General features: G+C 39.6%; 1 protein-coding gene across 6 annotated transcripts in view; it reads right to left on the bottom strand.

Moving 5' to 3' along the window:
- PIK3C2A (phosphatidylinositol-4-phosphate 3-kinase catalytic subunit type 2 alpha) overlaps window positions 1-18,793 on the bottom strand; it is a 71,004-nt gene that overhangs the window by 46,522 nt on the left and 5,689 nt on the right. Inside the window, exon 1 of one of the 6 annotated variants that reach the window (XM_061380119.1) lies at window positions 5,444-5,533. The exons of 4 other annotated variants lie outside the window; for them this stretch is intronic. The gene's annotated coding sequence lies outside the window, so the exon portion shown is untranslated. Of the gene's footprint in view, window positions 1-2,660; window positions 2,796-5,443; window positions 5,534-18,793 lie in introns of those variants that run through there. One more of the 6 variants, XM_061380120.1, reaches the window with a different exon arrangement.

Genomic DNA, 18,793 nt, shown 5'->3' with positions numbered 1-18,793 from the left:
CTGCTCACATACACTTTAACATTCTTCCCTACTTAAGAGGAGTTGCACAATAATTTTCTACTAAAAAAAAAAACCAACCAAAAAACAAACCCAAGACTTTCAACATTCTATTTATAATTTGGTCTAGAGCTAAACAAGCACAGAACATATTATTTAGTAATTCATTCTTAAGAAATACTTTCTAGTTACCACAAATCAGTGCACAATAATTCCCTAGAGCCCAAGCACTAAATACAGAAGCAATGATGACAAGTCAGACCATTTCCTGCTTTCCTTACAAAGTAAAGCCTGACATATAGTAGCCAGAGCTGCCTCAAAGCAAGTGTAATTTTCACAATAGCTTAATGGTTATTTTGCCATTAATAAATAAACAAATAAATATTTGAGGATATTTGAGGCATTTGCATAACACTGAAGGATAGTAACTTAATAATTAAAAAATCCTGCCAGCATACCAGAGACAGTAGCAGTTTTGTAGGATACCAGGGAAAATTTAGCAAAATAAGACAACAGTAATATACCATGGAAAGTACTAATCATCTGGAAAGGAATTCATAGCAAGACATTTGCTACAGCAGGAAAACTCCTTAGCAAGAAAAAACACAAAACCTTTGATGTTCAAAAACCCTCTCTGCCAGATGCATTCAGATTGTAGCAATCTGAGAAACAACTGAACAGATACTTCAAGAAGTCATGTACTGAGCAAGTCCATTATTTTTTTAAGACACTTAGTTAGGTTTAAATTGGAAGTTTTTCAAAAACATGTACAGAAGTAGTCCTGAAAGACTAGTGTCTGAGGTACATAGTTCTATTATACTATCTTTCCACTAAAAACTCAATAGGTTCTTTAATCCAGTCACTTCAGCAAAATTAGAAAGTGCCTCCTTATAGGTGAGATTGATAAAATTAACCCACAGATCAAATTATTTCATTTTGTGTCATATCTACAGAATCTTCAAAGCCAATTTCATTAGCTTAAGTACAGGTGCAATTCTTAATTGGCATTGGTAGTAACTAATTAAAAAAAAGAAAATATAGACAGCATCTGAAGTGTGGAGAGAACAGGAAAAACAGCAAAGAAACATTTGTGCTATCTGCTTTAATTACCCAAATAGAGATGCCCAAGCACCTTCCACATAGTTTTATCACATTCTACAACGTAAACAGAAGACCATGGTAAAACCCCCAAGTTTTCTGAAGTTCTATGCCTGAAATAAGCCCTGCAAATATCCTCCTAACATCACAAAGCATTCAAAATGCAACAGAATGCAGGAAGTTCATGATGCAATGTACAGTGCTATTAACGCAGGGAGATGAAAACAACCCTCCCCCACAAAGATCCTATTCTACTCCCTGTGCAGCAGTGCACAGTATATACCTTCAACAAAACATAAATCAAAACCACTAGAGGCAAAGGGAGAGAAAACCATGTCACCACAGCTCTATCCCAGATTTAACTCTCTATCACTGTATTAGTATCAACCTGCCAGTCTAACCAAATGCAATTCTGCTGCGGTAGCCTAATTATTTCTACCACTTGCTTCAGCATAGGAGTTTCCCCTCAGAGAAGAAACTTGCACAGTTTCAGGTATAATCAGCAGATGCTTATTCATGAACCTATTATTTATTAAAGTATTATGCAGAATTGTTGATTGACAGGACAACTTACTACTTACATGTACTTTTTTCCTTTATACATCAGAAAATACTAAACATTTATTGGACCTGTTGAATTAGTGATTACTTTGTTGTTTTGTTTTTTTTTTTTTAAAACACTGCACTGGTAGAGAACTGAACAGGATGGCTGACTTGGTCAGGCCAAAGGTTCCATCATGTTCTTAACTTGCCTCTGAGGATGGCTTCAGAAATGCAAATGGAAAAAAGCTAAACCAAGGCAAGCATGTAATGGCACTTCCTCAAAATACTCTTCTGGTCTCCACTAATTTGCCACTCAAGTACTTCCTGAATCCTGAGGTAACTTCTCTAACGTTAAAGACCCATGATGGATTTTTTTCCCTCCAGGAATTTGTCCAGCTGCATGCTGAACTCATGTAAACCTTGTAACTCACCACCCTCTGCTTTTCTGCTGTGACTATAATCTAAATAGACCACCCTATCAGCTATCAAAGACCCATTCTCCATGTGTTCTCCTGTAACTACTAACATCAACTATAATATTGAAACCTGCATGCTACAAAATCTATATGGACCAAACTATTTCTCCTAGGTCAACATGTAGTAACCAGCCTCTGAAGAGAAAGATCTGAACTAGTGGCATACTCATAACACAAATACCATGAGGTCCTAATACACTACATGCTGTAAGTTTCCAGTTATGGTTGTTTTTTTGTAAGTGATGTTTTGCTTATAACTGTAATGCCACACACCTGAAAATTACAAGTTACATGAAATACACCAACACACCTTTCTCTACTTCAATTTCTTCAACAGAAGTACTCTGAAGCAACCACCATTTGTAACAAACAAAACTTACGCTAAGTAAATAACTTCATGATGCAGTTCTAAGGTACAGATCACAGTAATATTTCTCATAACTTTTTTTTAAGGTGAGTTTTGAGGAAAAATATTCTAAATCTTATCTAGATGAAGATAAGTTTATCATTACTGGCATACTTTGAAACATTTCCTCCTTTGCTTACTTGTCCAGCCTGGAAACAACTCCTGCATTCTTCCGCAAGAACTGACATCACAGCAGTCTTCTCATGTACAAAGGGGCTGGATGAATGCTGTATTAGATGACGGATGTTACTGACCACTGCTGATAAAAACTGAACTCTGGTTCTGTTAAGTCATTACACATTCACATCTTCTACTTAAAATAGAAGAATATGTTTACAGTTACACTTCCACAAAGCAAACAAGTTACATTGTGCCATACTCCCTCATTTTTAAGTTTGCTGTACTAGTCTAAAAATAAGTAAGTAAACACCACAGTAATTTCTGCATCAGCTGCAGACACCAGAAGGCAGTACTTCAAAAATAAAAAAATTGGAACATCATTATTTGAACATCATTAAGGCTGACCTTAGAACACATTTTATGAATTGTAGTAGTCACACTTATGCTAATAGTGTCCTACTTATCAATGCTTACTGCAATTTTTAAAGCTTCCATATGATTGCCTTAAGATTGTCCATAGCTTTACATACAAACAATGCACAATCCTGTCCTAGTATAATTCAGTCCTAGCATTCATTTCTCTGGAAAACCCCATACTGGTCTGGTTTTGGCCCCACATGAAAGCCTGAAACAACAACAAAACAAAACCCAAAACATCATCTCAGCATTTTTATTTTACAAGCTATGTTTGAATTTAAGTTTCTTCACCTAGATCACAGATATAATAGCAGCACTGGATAAGAAACATCAGCAGTTTCAAGTTAACTGAGTTTCAGAAGAAACAAACAGAGGAACACAAATTCAGAAAATATTTTTTTACTTGACATTTTGAGATGAATCATTTTCTACTTAAGGCATGCAATTTCCTTCGTTGCTATGTAGAGAATTACTCAAAAATGATAGAAATAACTAAGTCATCAATTTATATGCACTGATAATCTGTACTGAAGAACCTTTGAGTTCTTAATGATGACAGTAATACTCCTGAATGAAGAGGAACCTCAAATACGTAAATCAGGATTAGTATTGTACTGTAATTCAACAGGACAAATCTACTTTATTAGATCAATCAAAATTTTAATTCTTTCGTCTATGTATTTTTTACCAACAAGCACCTTTATGTAAAAAAATCGTTCAAATACAACACAACATTTAAGAAGGTGGGTGTAAATAATTTATTACTTGTTTGGTTTGTAGCTCTACCCCCTCAACAAAAGGCCATTTAACTTCTAGTATTTGTTATTTCTCCCTGTGCTTTCTCCCACTGCTGTTATTTTCTATGCAACTTCGTTTCACTGTTCATTTATTATTACTAATTTTGCTTCAACTTTTTGTTTGTTTGGGTTGTTTGGTTTTTTTTGTTTTGATTTTTTGTTTCAACTGAAAGCTAGTGGACATTACAGTCACTCCTCCCCTCATCCCCCAAATGAGGTGAGCCAAGTTTAAACAACTTCTCTTCCTCACAGATGCATAAGAGTTTTTTCAAGGCCTGCTCCCAACCTTGGGGGAACAAGGGACACAACTGCTTTGAAAGCTAACAAAACCAACTAACAAAATACTTTTGTCTGCCAGATTTCATTACCCCTGCCTTACTTCTACTTCCCCTTTGATTCTTCATAAATCATCCATCATCACCACTCTTGTACACAGTTCATATTCTGAGTAGGTATTGCACAACATGTTTTACAACCATCACACGTTTTCTTGAGCTTTCAGTTCCCTTCTCAAACAGATTTGCATTAAATACGCAAAGCTGTAATTTTAAACCTCTGCATCTCTCCCTGTCCCAAATCAGTTTAACCGTCTATGCTCTAGGACCACGTTTGTAATAACACAATGACAGGGAAGAGCGTCAGAGTCTTCCTGTTCTTTGAGTACATCTTACTACCATACTCTCTTTCCCCAAGAACATTACAGCTATTAGTGGGAGGTTACTTGCGCTAACAAAGATGCAGGTGTATCTTTATTTTACTGCACTGACGCAGAACAGTAAACTCGATCACGTTAGGAACAGTAAATCAGCTTCCTTGTACTACTAAAATCTGAAAAGCTCCCAGAGGAAGCTGCAGAGCTGTTGAAGGATCAGCTTTGTCAACAGCCAGCTTCTCTGAAACCACTACAACGCACCGACCCACAGTTACCTAAACCACTCAAAAAGCCAGCAAGGAAAAAAAGGAAATGGAAACCTGGTGGGTCAATGCAGCGACAGCCAAGGTCCCCCCGCTGAAAGGCGAGCACTAGGGCTCCCGAAAACCTTCCCAAAGGGCCTCCTGCTCAGCACCAGATAACAAGTACTGGCCAACCTCGGAGACTTCACCCTCGGGTATACAAAGCATGTCTGATAACCGGAGTGTTACGAACCCGAGCAGCTCCTCAGGACGTCCCGGAGTCACCGCTCTAAATACAGCCAGCAGTCGGTGAACTACCAGAAGCGGGGAGAACCGCCGCCACCTCACCGGAGCCCGCACAGGAACGAAGCGGCGGGGATAGGCTGAGCTGGCAGCTCTGACGCCGGCCCCTACCCACCCGCCACCAAACAAGCCCCAGGCCCCGACGCTCGCAGATGCCGGCCCGGCAGCGCCGGGGGATGCCGGTTGGGCCCAGAGCCGCGCCGAGGCCGGGCCAGCAGCGGGCAGCACCCGGAGGCAGAGAGTCGCGTTGCGGCGACCCCTGAGGGAGAAGAGCGAACCGGGAGAGGGTGGGGGGTTGAGGAGCAAGCGGGCACCGGTAGAGAAGGACAAGACCGGGGGGCGGGAGCAGAGCCCCTTCCCGGCGACCAGCGGCGGAGGCTCCCCGCGCCTACCTCGCAGCGCCGCCGCCCTGCGGGAACGGGCATTTCCCTTCGTGCCTCCTGCCTGCCTCCCGCCACCGAGACCGCGCCAGGCTGCAGACAACTTCCCACCCCTCAATCGCCTCCGCCGCCGTGTGCTCACTTCCGGCCCGTGGCGCGGCCGCGGGGCTGGACGCAGCCCCGAGGAGAGGGGCGGGGCGCGGCGCCGGACCCTCCCCCGGGCGTGTGGCGGCAGCTGCTCCACCTGTGCCCGCCGACACTTTTGTGGGGCCAGTGGAGTATTTTGCAGAGCTTGGCCGGCAACCACGGTACCCCCCCCCCCCCCACCCCGGCCGAGGAATCGGGCCAGGAACGGCCGCGCAGCCTGGCTGTAACAGTCGCTGCTGTGTCGGCCGGGCTCCTTTGGCCACGACAGCGCGGGCTGGGTGGCCCTGAGGTGACTCTCCGTCATTTCCTCCCCTTATCGCCCCATCTCCGTAAGAATGCTCGGCATGACTGGAAACTTGCACAACGCACCGAAAATGTCCGTCTGGGAGGCTGGGGCCGAGCTGCGGACACAATGAACTTCCCCGCCAGCGCCGGCCGCGGAGGAAGGGTGCTGCCCCTGCCTGCCAGAGCGGAAAGGCATCGGGGAAGAGGCTGAGAAGCGACGCCTGGGAAACGGAGGTGTCCCGGAGAACATGGGGTTCGGTTCCAGAAGGAAATACTTCAATCACTTGCCAGTTGACGACTCCAGTGGTTTGGAACAACGTGTTCCCCTTAACAGAATTTTGCTTAATTTAACTTCAAAAACGACTTCACCAGCCCCAGAAGATTTCCTGTTGTCAACTCCTGAAATACCAGCGCATTTCAAAAAGACAATATTTTGGTTTGACCTTCACAATAGCTTCAAAAAACCATAATGCTTTGAGTATGCTCAACAGTATTGCTTGTGGGATTTTATACAAAGTTTAGACAATAGGCCCTTCATAAGATCACATCAGAAGTTGTAATGGGCATTTTAAAGTAACAATACCATCTTGAATGTACATGCAAACAAGTTCCAGAAAGAATAAGTTAATATTCCATCCATTCAGGGGATACTACTTAAAATAATCAAAGAATTCAGTTTATGTCCAGTAGTGTTTTATTCAGCATTTGTAGCACACCAGAGTTCACAGAATACAAAATGCTTAATGAAGCATAGAAAACACATGAAAAAGTGCCAGTTTAGCAGCAACATAAATGAAATAATAAAAACAACTCATGAATACATTGCTGGCAGTGCCATTTTCTGTGTGATTGTGTAGAACCCCCAGCATTTTAGCATCTAAGAATTTTCTATGAGATAGATCTTGACCTAGCACCATTCAGGTCAATGAAAGCCCTTGCAGGTGACTTCAGCGACAGGAAAATGGCTGACACAAAACCTGTTCCTGTGGAACTATCACAGGTGTGATTCTTTAACTATACAGATTTAAGAAGTTACCAAAGTTCTTACTACCCTTGTGATCTAAGACATCAAGATTCTTTTCAGGCTGTCAGTTATTAAGAGGAGAAATCAATCCTTTCTAATGGCACTGCAGTATTGACAGTCATAAGTCAATTCTGCTTCAGTTTTGAACACAGGATAGTGCATCAGTAGAAGACGTATACTTCGCTCTCAAGGTCCACATTTCTTTCCAGACTGTCCAAATGCACCTTCTTTTTGGGTTGCCTCTCAGACTTTTTGTCCTGGCAGCCAAATCTGCTGGCTACCCCTTCTGTTGGGCTCCTGTAGTGATCCTGGCAGGACAGCACTGTATGTGGAGGAGTTAGTGACCCACATAACAACTACATGCAGGTCTGTGCTGTGCTGCACTGTCCACACAGGTTTTGGATGGCCTTCAGACTCTTCTTGTGCCCTGCATGTCTCTTGGCTGAAGGATAAATATTGCATCTCATTGTAACAGGAGCCTGCAGGCTGCTCCCATCTGGTTCCACAGATTACACGACCTTTACATCCTGGCCTTTATCTAGAAGTGTATCAAGAGGTTCCTATGTGAGCACTCTTTCCATTTGGTAGTAGAAATGATGGGCAGAATTGTCTTCTTGTAAGAAAATCCTATAATGACTGACATGGGAAACCCTGTTACACAGATGAGGTCTCCAGAGTGTGCTGTGTCTGCTCAATGACATACAGCTGAGGTTTCCTAGCATCTACAGGGGGGAGATTATCTATGCTATCCTCTCATATCTTCATAGTGCTGGCAGTTTAAATGATACCTTGCAGAGGTGGAGTGCCTTTCTTACTGTGTTCCTAATGGACCAGCACCTCCTGGTGCAAAATAATTCCTAGGTATTTGTGCCACTTCCCCTCTTGTACACAATTCACATTAAAGTGCTCTGGATTATGCCTCTGACTCCCTGGCCACAGGATTTAGTCCTGGGACAACCATTTGTCTATGTTTCATCCATCACTACCCAAAGAAGCATTAATCTGCTTAGCCTAAATAAAAGGCAGCTACAACATCCAACAATTTCAACAAGATCATGACTCTCTGACTCTGACTGATCAACCTCCATGATGTTACGTGACAGCATGACCAGGTCAAATATGAATCATAAAAGTTGAGATAGGAAAGATGATTTGGTTCATTCGATGTACTGCTGCAGAACTTTAGACTATTTTCAAGCCTGCCTACCAGTACAACAATAATGGTAAGAACCTTCTGTGCCTTCCCTTAGGAATTTTTTCCTTATTGTCAGAAAATATTCCTTCTATTCTGCATTTATTTTAATAATTTGAGCCTATCTTTTTAAGCAGTATGCCAGTTTTTCAAAATATTCTAAAGGCACTTTATGCTACAAGCTACCTACCACTTTGCTTTTATCACACTGAATATTGTATTCCTTCCTTTGCTTTCAACCCTGGTGCTGAAAAGCAGCTCCAGCATCAGTGCTTTTGCCTCTGCTTTCATTGTTTTTCAGCTACATTCACATGACGTAGATACCAATTATCACACTCCAGAAGCAGTACCAACCAGTTTTAGAAACAGCACTTACATATCAGATGCCATGTAGCATTCTCCATAGCTGGACAGGCAAAATAGTTCTGCTTCCAGAGAGAACTGCTTGACATTAGAAGTCCAGCTTCTAGGTAAAATGAAACTATCCCTTGGATAGCTGACTCAATGAAGGGAACAATGATATAGCCTGCAGACTTGCTTGTGAATGGATAATTATGAGTTACACATTCCCACATGAAAACATGACATCAGTTTTAAAGTATTTCTTACACAGGAAGTTACTAATATGTCCATGTAAATACAAAGCACAAGGTGTGTGTCTCAGCAGTCTCACTGCCTTGCTACTACATAGGCTGGCTGTGATACATTGACCAAATGCTTTCAGGAGGCATCTGGTAAAGCTGTATCTTTAAAAAAAAAATATAAAAAAAGTGTGTGGCAGATAGACAAGCAGTAAAAATGCATGCAACCTTATTAAGGAACTTTTCTGTTAAAATTCAAATAGCATACTACAGACAAAATAAACATGAGAGAACCTGGTCAAATATTTGAAGAAAGCAAGTGCTGTGCTCCCTACCCTGATACTCAAACTTCACAAAAGACTTCCCACACAACATGTGCAAAAATCAAATCAACTTGTGTAACTAGCTATACTGACACTGGTATTAACTGGGAATATGACAAACTGCAGCTGGCAGATGCCTTCTAAAACAATACTTAGGATGCAAGGAAGCAGTATGTATACATAGATGAAAAGGGTGGCTACATGTAACAAAGCATAACAAATGTGTTTTGGTGAAGATAATGTGGGAAGTAAAACAACCCAAACAAGCCTACCAAAAAAAAGAAAAAAAAAAAAAAGAAAAAGATCACTTTAAACCCAAAATTGCCTTGTTTTCTTCTCAGCCTAAAATACATTATGTAAGCCATCCAAATTTAACAGATACATACCTTAATTTAATTTAACTATTGGAATTGCTACTTGCCTTTAACTAATTGGAAGGAATAAACTTGATGCCTATTGTTAGAATATCCTTCTTGTGAATGGGAAATTGTTAGTAGAAGCACAGGGATTATTAAACGACAACTGTTTCCCCTGACAATAGGAAGATGGAGCACATCGTACCAAGGACAAAACCCTCTTTGCAGCTACCATGACGTGTACCAGAACATGGTACTTTGCAGCACATCTGTTCCATGGAAATTCCCGAACATTTGTTCACCAGGGTGGGGATCGCAACACAAGGTTCACCCCCATCCTGCTGATACACTGTCCCTGGCACAGACCACATGTGGGTGTCTAGCTGCCTTGTGGAGTCATCTGGGGGAACAGCATGGCAGGGACTCACAGCTCAGCAGAGTGGGCAACGCTGCATTTTGGCCAGGTGTGAGCATCTTGGAGCAGCTCACCTCAGCATCACAGCCCCAGCGCAATCCAAAGAAACCCCATGCAGTTGTTGTAACTGCTGTGGCTATTCTTGTGTATGTGATTTTCAAAAGCCTTATAGTCTGTGACTTACATTTATGGAGCAGCTTAGAAACTCATATTTGAAAGAAAAAGCCTTAATTTTAATTATAAAGTACGCTAAATCAGACTATGCAGGAAAGGAAAATTATGCATCTACATTTACAGCTTCAATATTAGGCTCCTCTTCAGGATAGCTACAAGATTCAGTGATGCTTGAATTAAAGGCTAAACAGTTTATATTTATCTGAAGTACATATAAAGAAATCATGTTAAATATACTGAGAAACCATTAGCTTAAGCAGAGTAAATACTATGAAAATCTACCAATCCTTGGCTTATCAAGACAGGTAGTTCTAATGTCTTTAAGGTTACTCCTATTATTTAAAGGCATTGAGTTTTAAGACCTAATTCTGGAAATTTGGTAATTTGTATCAAAATTTCAGCTATAGTGTTTTAGTCTCTATAAACTTTTTTTTTTCTCTGAAAACCAGCAGAGGGAGACAGGTTCTTTTTTACTCCTAAAGAAAGCAAAAAAAATTGTGTTACTTCCTCAAAAGTATACCTTCAGAATCCAGTATAATTTCCTAGATGAGTCCCTCAATGCTTCTTCTTGGTAAGTTTGAACTTTATTATTACTTCTCACTTTTCTTATTCTGAGTGTTTATTCAAGCTTAAATGGCTCTTGCTTACATCTGCAGATGTTTATTAAACAGTAGGTTGCTATTAATATTTCCTTGTGGATTTCTTTCAGGATGAAAGAGGATATCGGTGTTAGTAACGTATGAAAGGGAAAAATAGGCCATGGCTATGTTTTTTTGTTTCACTGTTATGAAACAGCTTGCATGTGTTTTCAACATTAGTAAGGTCTGCATAGGGCTCTCAAAATTGATAGTCATTTCAGCTGACTATATATATGAGTTACCTGTTTAAGGCTCAAACATAAGAAGAAAATTCAGCTCTACAATCAGAAAATGCTGCTGACAGTTTCAAGTACAAGCAAAATCTTTTCTTGAGTCAATTTCTTAGAACCCAGGACGTGCTTCAGTACATGGGAATTCAGGCACTAAAAGCCAAAATGCTACTACAGGTCTTGGCACAGAAACTTGGGTATGTCCCACACAATTTAGGCAACATTCTCTACAAAACTGCATGACAGGGCATACATTTGAAATTCATAACTGATTTTTCATATTTAGCCCCACTTTTTTCCAAATCAGTTATGCCCTAACCCTAACCCTAACCCTAACCCAGAAGAGCTATTAGAACATGGAACTCAAAACCAGAAAAATCTAACATGTCATTACTTGTTTTGCTGTAAATACCTTGTGATAACTTTTAAATTACTTTTTCATGTAACTTCCTTTCACAGATGGTTTATATGATCAGAGAAGAAATTATAAGAAGTGATTTTTTTTTATAGGATATGTTCCCTGTGATACGCACAATTTCTGTCATTTGAACACCTTAAATAAAATGAAGCTTCTGAACATTCCTAAAATGAAGTGGAAGAGTCTCTTAGAAAACACATGCAGAAGCTGCATCAATGCTGCAATATACTCAGGAGGTACCGTGGGATAGCTGTCAGTTCATGGTTTGCTTTGGTAAGGGCTATTAATGGAAGAATGATGCCAGAAAATCCTGAGGGAGAAACTGTGGGCAACAGGATGCGTACCTGGAAACAGCAGTCATTCCTTGGGTAAAGATAATGAGGCAATTAGGAAGACTTCTGGTATTTAAAATCCCAATCATAGCAAGTCATGCTTAATCAGACATCCAAAGGCAGAGAATGATAAAACTTCATACTGAATATTTCATTTGGGTTATCCCCTTCAAAGAATTAAAATAAACAAAACAACCCCAGCACTACCAGTAGGAATCTTAAAGCAAGAGACTTCCAAGTGATCTCTTTGGCAGGCTGCTAAGAAAGAGGCTACAGGGTCTTCTTCCAGCTGCCCAGATTTTCTGAAGCTCCATGTAAGATCCAAGCTCTCACCAACAAGATCTGGTATCTAAGTCTAATTCTGTCATGGCTCTGATTCTTAATTCTTGTATTTTGGTATACAATTTTTTGTAGTTTTCATAGGGGAAGTTAAACACACAATGTGTTTCCTGGAGGACATTTGTAAAACTGGTTTTCAGGTTAAGGGTCAATGATTCAAATTCAACAGATTTTATCTAATGAGTGTACTGGGAAGCAGCAGAATTAATTTAAAATGCTGGAATCCTTGCCAAGACACCTTCATGTAATAAAACCAGTAAATAAGCATCTTCTATGTAGGAATGATAATAGAGTACTAGCACATTATTCAAAGGGATTTATTGCTTGCCTTTGCTGTTTAGATTCATGAGTAGAAAGACCCCCGTGCTTGAGGGATGAAACCACATATTGTTTTAATGAAAATGTCCAGCAAAGGACCACAAGGATGATCAGGGGTCTGGGCCTGTTCAGTCTAGAGAAGAAAAGACTGAGAGGGGATCTCATTAATGCATGTAAGTATCTCAAAGGTGAGTGTCAGGAAGATGGTGCCAAACTCTTTTCAGTGGTGCCCAGCGACAGGACAAGGAGCAATGGCCATAAACTAGAACACAACAAATTTCATCTCAACATGACGTAGAACTTCTTTGTGTTGAGGGTGGCAGAGCACTGGAACTGGCTGCCCAGAGAGGTTGTGGAGTCCCCCTCTTTGGAGACATTCAAAACCTGCCTGGACGGAGCCCTGTGTAACCAGCTCTGGGGCAGAGGTTTGGACTAGATCATCTCCAGAGATCCCTTCCAACTCTAATAATTCTGGAATTCTGTGATTTCTGAGTTTGGTGGAAAACTTTTCAAATGGAATTGGAATAGTCAGCTCTAAGAAAGAATCCAACAGCATTAATACATGTCACAAACCACTTGATGCAGAGCTTGTGTGAGTGGGAGGATAAAAAAGTAGCATGTGTTCATGTATGTACTGCTCAGGAAGAAAATCCAAGGAGGAGGACAGCTAATCCGCACACCACACAGTTCTGGTCCCATAATGAACCCTGTTTTTGTAGGTCCTCCGCATCCATCAGAATAATTCTCCCAAATGTGTCAGGGACTCTGTCAGGACTAAGCTTATGCACCCAAGTGTGGGGTGCAGAGTATCCTGGGAATGTGACTTCTTATCTTCTAAGGTGTCAGAGAAATCACCTGTCAGCAAACCTTCTTAGTATCCACAGTCATTCTTCTGCAATGAAGCAGTGACACATCAGGCCACATAGAAGTACAACACTCATCCTACTGAAGGGCAGAGCTCAGGCAGTATTGAAGCATTTGCTGACACTGTATTAATGTTAAGAAAATTACTTATTTTCCAAATATAAATGTTTATATAGTAATGGTCCTTTGTAAAATATATTCAAGAGTAGCTGAAGGATATGGAAGAGGATAAAAGAATGGCACTTCAGTATAGCGTCATTGGCTAATGACCATGACACCATACTTGAATTGCCACACTGCAGCAAGTACTTAACTTTATGCATGTATGTAGTGAAAGTATAGAGTGGCCTAGTGACTCTTTGAAACTTCCTAATGGGAAAAAAAAAATTAGCTATCTCATTTTTAGTAAATCGCAAGCCTTTAAAAAAAATATAAAAATTAAACTGCAAATATGTCACCTGCAAATATTACTTCCATTAGAGTAATGCACAGTCTTTTGGAAGAGCAGAAATTCATCATCCAAGTCAAGAATTCACAGCAGCATTAAGCATGACCTTGGTTTTGTATTTAAATCAATGGAAATTTTGCTCAGGTTTCACTGAAAGCATAGCCTAAAAAGAACAAAATTGTCTTTGATTCATCCCACTAAAACCAATGTATGAATCCACCTGTTTTGGTGTCCCCTGAAGGTACCAGGCTGAATCCTTGGCTTGTGAGAGAATATGTATTAAAATACCAAATTAATGAAAAGCTAGGTCCTCCAGCTATTTGTTCATACTCAGTTAGTAAGGTCATCCTGTCCTTCTTCATCTCACATTATTACAAACAAGTTCAACTCTAACCGAGCTTTTAGATTATGAACTAAAATGCTCATGTCCTATCAAATATTAAAAATCTCTGAAAATCCACAAGGTTTAAGTCACAAAAGCCAGAATTATTCTAAAACCAAGTGGTCTTTATGAGATTCAAACCTGAATACAAATTAACATGGTAGTCTTATAAAACTACCCTACCATGCAGTAAATTACGAAATAAGTTGACTGTAGTCTATTACTGTCCCTTAGTGTTACAAAAGTCAGAGTATTTTCATGCAAGACATCAATTCTTGCCCAAAATTTGAGTCCTATGAGGGCCTCTATGCAGTCATTACTGTGAAGTTCTGCCTTCACCAGATGGTAAAGCCTTAAGGCAATGTTCGAATAGCTAAAAAACAGTTTTGTGCAGTCACTTCAGATGGTAAAATTACTTAAAACCTCAAAAAGTAGTAATAATTTAAAAATAACATGGAAAGTAGTATTTGTTTCCATCTCTGCAAGTACAGCAATTCCACTCAACATAGAGACTGTGATTTGTTGGGTAGGCTAGGGAATGAAAACTCTTCAGGAGGATTTGCCAGGGCTCCACATGTCCCTCTGTACAAAAAGTTTTTGGGAAAGGCTCAGAAGTGCCAGAAAAGGATGAAAAGGCCTTCCATTCCCATGGCAAGGAAGCAAATGAGCCTGCACCACTTCTCAGATGAAATTATGTATCAGCAGCCTGAAGCTCACAGAAAGAGTTTGATAACACTTCTACAACAGACACTGCTTGTTTAGGCAAACCAGTTTGGTTTGGCTTCAGTTCATCAGCCTGAAAATTGGACGTTATTTAACCGTGGTTTTGTGAAACAAGGAATAATTGCAGAGTGCTTTCAGAGAGACTGACTAAAGCTTTTACATCATGCATTACATTTTTATTGGAGAAGGGTATAGAATATGGAAGGATATGGGAGCGAGGCCAGAAGACGTGACAACATAATAAAATAAAATAAAATCCATAAGAATCGTTGTTGTCTTGATCTCTTTTATAGGCCAGTCTGTCTCTCAGACATTTCCATCTCCACTGTAAACAGAACAATTACAGCAAGTACTGTAAAAAAGGCAGTATAAGCTCCCTTTAATCCAATGTCAACACTAGAAAGGTAAGCAGAATGTAGCTAACCAGCTCTAGGAAGCTCTTAGTTGTTGGTTTAAAAAGCAGTGTCTCCACTTCTAAATAGCATCAATAGATCTGCAATCAAAGTTGTTTGTTTTTATTTTAAGTGTGGCAGTTGCTGCAGAACATGGAATAACTTCTTTGCTTCACAATCTATGAAACCCTTGGCTTAATATTTAGCAATGTAGCGATCTTTATCTTCTTTCTCCACAAGGCTTTCTGTACCCTTTGCTTCAAACTGTCCTTCCACCACTTTCATCCCTGTGACACAAGTCATTCAGGTCAGTCACATAACTTTTCATCCAAACTGGACACATTAGGTAAAATTACCAGTTAGATACCAAAGCAAAGGTCTGTCTGTATAGAGTCCATCTTTTGAAATAAAGCTCAAGCTATGTAACCAAATGTCATACTGATCTGTGAGTTTGCCTAATCGAGGATACGTAATTTCTTTTGAAAGAGCTTGCATTACGATTTATTTCTATTCCTCTGGAGTAGGCAGAAGCCTGTATTTCCATTTTCTAGACACACAGCTCAGCAAAGGCAAGAAAATGACATACAGTACTCTTTCAAATATTCTCAGCCTTATTTTTACGAATACTTTTGGAGGTGAGAAAAAAAAATATTTGCAGTATTAAACAGATGAACTGACAAAAATCAATGGTTAATAATGCACAAAGAGTACAGAAACAGAGTGAAACAACTTATGTATTACTTATTTATGACTTTTATGTTCAACTAAGGTTTATGTAGATCAATACAAAACATGCAAATTACGCCCTGGAACATCTTTTGTGGAAATCTCTTTTTAAAATTTCATAAAAGAAAGTAAAAGTTGGAAAGACTTTCCTTTCTGTAATGAAGTTGCCCCTTGCCACAGATTATTTACACATCTTGCTCATACTATTAGTACTGAAGAGAAAGTGTTTCATCTCTGAGATAGACAGAATGTTTCCTGATGGCCAGGGTCCAAACAAACATAGGATGGCACAGAACTTGCAACCATATCCTCCCATTCTTCTGACATTCAAATTGCCTCATCAAGTTTTTCAGGAACAAGGTAATATTGAGGTCCAACAAGGACACCAACACCACTTTTGCTAAATACTGTTCCTTTTTCAGTGCGAGGAAACAAGCACACATACAGTCCAATGTTCCAATGAGCACATTTTTTGTGTTTTATTTTCAACTTCCAAAACTGTAAATGTTGTCAGAATAATTCTACACTTGTCCACAAACACACATATTTCATTTCAGCTTAACCAGATGAAACAGTGGACTAAAGGGTGCTTCATGCTGTGGAGAGTCTAGAAAGGTTGGGGAAATGGCTTCCAGAACAGATACGCTCTTGCCACGCTTTCACTGGAAAATTCAGTTGTCAACACATTCCCCATGGAAGAGTGGTAGGAAAAAATGAATAAACTTCAGACAGGTAGGGTACTGGAGAGTGAGCCACCTCTCCTCAAATATCTCTGTGGAGCACAAAAATGAAAGGCCATAAATTCTGGTTTAAATCCTCCACTTTTGTATATCTTAAAAAATATTCTACACACACATCCACCTGAATGGGTACTCGTGCATGCTCATGCTCCCTTGTACACTCACCAGTATGTATGTACACTGATGCATCTCTATATTCACTCACATGCCTCCCACATACCCATTTACTCATACACACTGACTCCTGCTGTGTCTCATGCCCATGCTCACATGTAGTCACATTCACCTGGTCATACAGCTTGCACTCACATGTGCTTCCACCCCATCCTTTGATATTTTTCTTGCTAGAACAACTAATGATTAATTGTTTGCCCATACATTTTGTATTTTCAACACCACTTCTGCTAATGTCACTGATTATTATTTTGCCTGCAAATAAATTCTCATCAGGAACTAAGCACCATAATTTAAAAACTTAAAAGAAGACCTTTGGTTCATACAATTCATGACAACACAAGGTAATAGCACTTTTCATCCACAGAGCCTAAAAAGCAGAACTGTATTTTTCACAACATGCACAGGAAAGTGAAAAGCATGCTCTGAATTTTAATCTCTTAAAGATACATCAGATCTTACCTCATCTTTCTCCACAAGGCAGTTAAAAAGCTTATAATTTAACTCCGATTTGCAATACAGTCCAAAAAGAGGGAGATAAATTCACAGAGCAGAAGACAGTTTAGAAATTCCAGCATGCAATACCAAGGAAAGACAGGTAACAATGTTCAGCAATCAAAACCACCTGTTTTGATTGCTTTTTCCTTGGTATGAGAAAAATGACGACTTCTGTTTACCTTCAGCATGCCAGTTATAACATTACAGAAGTAGACCTGCATGTCATATTTACAATGCAGGTGTACAAAGGATTTATGAAGTAATATGCTATGTTTTGCTATAAATTTCATAGGAATACTATTATTCCTAATACTTGCTACTCTTGTTATTTTGACCACCACTGAGCATTGCATGTTCTCAAAGAACTTTCCTATTAGACATCTACAATCTGAGCAGTAAGACAGCTAGTCCAGAGCTTGCCATTTTGGATGGAAAAAACCCAAACCCAAACAAACAAAACAACACTGCAAAACCAACCAAACAAAAAAACAACCAAGACCACCTTTTCTTCAAGGCAAATCAGGTTACATTACTAACACATCATTTGCTGCTTTATCACCCAACTACTGAATATCATGAGATACTCTGCAGACCTAAAGTAAAAGGTCAACTTTTGATTTTATTATTCCCTGTCATCAGCAAACATAATTTTGTACCCCCTTTGGGATCATTTATGTAAACACCAAAGCACAGAGAACTGATACACATTCTTTGAAAACATCATTGCTGACTTAAACCATTAGTCCAAGATTTATACAAAATAATAATAAACCAACCAAAAAACCTAACCCCCCATGTTGACTCCTTTTTTCCACCACAGTAATTGAGTTATAATCACACATATAATTATGACAGAAGTAAATATAATTTTAAAAGACTGTTTTAGAACAACTCTTTTAAATATCTGGTATTTACTTAGCCTTTGCCTAATGTTCAGATGCTACTCATCTGCTTTTTGATGACAGTGGCATTACATAAACTGCAGATGACTGGAAAAAAATTTAATAAAATACTGATTTACCTGAGAAATTAAATAAAAACTGCATCAGGAATAAAGTTTACATCTTCCTTTAACAAGACATTTATGGTACTTCTTGTTCCACATGAGATTTGTGTAATACACATGCACTGTACAGCCCTTACCACGGGTTTTTTTCTTTAAATATTTCCATTAGTGGAAGTGAGAAGCTAAAAAAGTGCTGCAAGTGATACGCTTTTCGCTGCAACCACAGTACGCTACCTTTTACTTCTTGTTTTTCTTGCTGTTCGTTATTATCACATTTCCAAGGCACTCTCTCTTCAGTTGAGAGCACCAAAATAGCTTGTAACAACTTACATGTCTTACCTCCTTCTTCAGCAAAATGGCATTCCTTTTCTGCCTTCTCTCTTCGCAAGTTTTCCATGTTGCTTCAAGTCTGAAATTATCCTCATGACCTGTACCAGTACTCATATTTTTCTACACCTTCAAAACAGTGAAACCTATTTTTTGTTTTGGCTTTCTTCAATTTACACTGTTCTTTCCTTCTGAATATATTATGGGCCTTGCCTCAGTTCTAACACATCTCTTTATTATCTCTTTGATTCTAAAGCACCCTCCACTTTTACCAGGCTTCGATAAATGCATGTAAATGTCCCCTACAGAA

This window comes from Neopsephotus bourkii, unplaced genomic scaffold (genome assembly GCF_033783945.1).
Source record: "Neopsephotus bourkii isolate Nb327-2 ecotype Australia unplaced genomic scaffold, CSIRO-AGI_Nbou_v1 NB_1792, whole genome shotgun sequence".
NCBI lineage: Eukaryota > Metazoa > Chordata > Aves > Psittaciformes > Psittacidae > Neopsephotus > Neopsephotus bourkii.
The sequence above is the reverse complement of the archived record's forward strand: the minus strand, read 5'-3'. Positions and strand labels throughout refer to the sequence as shown.